This window comes from Stegastes partitus, unplaced genomic scaffold (genome assembly GCF_000690725.1).
Source record: "Stegastes partitus isolate 25-593 unplaced genomic scaffold, Stegastes_partitus-1.0.2 Scaffold4530, whole genome shotgun sequence".
In the NCBI taxonomy this organism is placed as follows: Eukaryota; Metazoa; Chordata; class Actinopteri; family Pomacentridae; genus Stegastes; species Stegastes partitus.
This window is the reverse complement of record NW_007582261.1, coordinates 1-1,563: the sequence shown is the minus strand read 5'-3', so window position 1 is coordinate 1,563 and position 1,563 is coordinate 1. Positions and strand designations below refer to the sequence as shown.

Genomic DNA, 1,563 nt, shown 5'->3' with positions numbered 1-1,563 from the left:
ATGTATCGTGTAGATATATATATATATATTTAAAGGGTGTGTGGAGATTTAATAAACGCTGGGAAAGAGGAGCGGTGAACAGAACCAGCACGAGCAGTGAGCTACAGAGACAAACAGGAAGTAGTACGTCACCTGATGCGAAGGATGCAAACTCCACGCAGTGGTGATAAATCCACTGCAAAAAAAAAAAACAGAACAGAAACACCTCAAGCAGATTTTAACCCAGCAGCACATGTCAAATGTTCACATTTTCTACTTTCTCTCACACTGATTTAGCAGTAAAGATGTATATATATATATATATATGTTAACAAAACAGGCAGCAAGACTGACAGAATGACACAGCGGTTTGTCACAGTCCTGAAAAGAAGAACCTTCATTTTACACTTTCAGCTGAATACTGAACACATACTGAAGCCTTCACTCAGCTTGTTTAACCTTTATCTCCACATCTGCACCATCCGTTGGTCAGACCTGTGTGAGGTGAAGCACACGTCTCCCTCTGCCATCATAATCACATTTCTACGGGTTTTCCTGAAGTCACACAAACACAGGAGCCAAACGAGACGATTAGCAAACGAGCACCTGTGAACAAAAAGGAACATTTAAAGGATTTGCTGAATAAGAAGCGCTTCTCCGTTCATGCTCTCAAGTTTTTACATTGAAGTCTACATCTCAGTTATGTGGAGAAGTTCTGGCCGATTGCAGCTGTGAAGCGTCAGTACAGATAGAAGACAGCGACGTCACAGGAAAGGCAGCAGCTTCAGGGGACTGCACATCTGTCCAACCTCAGATCATCGACTTTTTTAATGTCAGAACTTCTTAAACTGTGTCTCGTGCAGTATTTTCACATGGTCTCTACAGCAGAGCGACACGTTGCACCAGAACATCAGAGGAACACGTAGCTATGAAGCTGATCTGTGATCTGACAAATCAGTGGTTCTGTCTGCTGAACCATGAAGATCAGACACTCGTCCCCTGTGAGACTCTTCTGGTCTGTTTCAGTTGACACAGCTCAGCAGTGTGTCCAGACATCCAGACCCAGAGTTCAGCATGCAGGAGGTCTGGACTCTGGAGGAGAGTCATGGTTCCAGAGACACTGGAGAAGGACAGAACAGCTGATCATCCCCTGCTCTGCTGATGTTCTTGTATGAGAATACTAGAACAACTCCTCCTCCTCTCCACTCCACTTCCCAGGGACAACGTCCAGTCAGACTCTCTCTGCTCAGAACCTGGACCCAGTAAATGAATCTGTCTGGATGATCAGGATCAGACTGATGCCAGGTTTCTGTCTCCATCAGATAATAACAGCTCTCTGTGGGCTGCGTTTGGATCCAGACTGATTTCTCGTGAATATCTTAAGAATCCATCTCTGGTCGTTGGTTCTGGTTCTGGTTCTGACAGTAGAACATCCACGTGAGTGATGGCCAGTGAGATGTTTGTCCATGCGTCCCTCAGAACGTCCTGGAGTCCATCTCTGAGCTCTTCCACAGCTGCTGTCACATCCTCAAAGTGTCTCCGAGGACGGATGCTGATGCTGGATGAGTGTGTGGACTCACTGAG

General features: G+C 45.7%; 1 long non-coding RNA gene across 1 annotated transcript; it reads right to left on the bottom strand.

The window, feature by feature from the left end:
• Positions 1–28: 28 nt before the first annotated feature.
• On the bottom strand, positions 29–1,547 carry LOC103376402 (uncharacterized). Its single transcript, XR_521318.1, has 2 exons — positions 661–1,547; positions 29–534 (listed from the first exon to the last, which is right to left on the bottom strand). It is a non-coding gene; the product is annotated as an uncharacterized LOC103376402 (long non-coding RNA).
• Between the last annotated feature and the right edge of the window lie 16 nt (positions 1,548–1,563).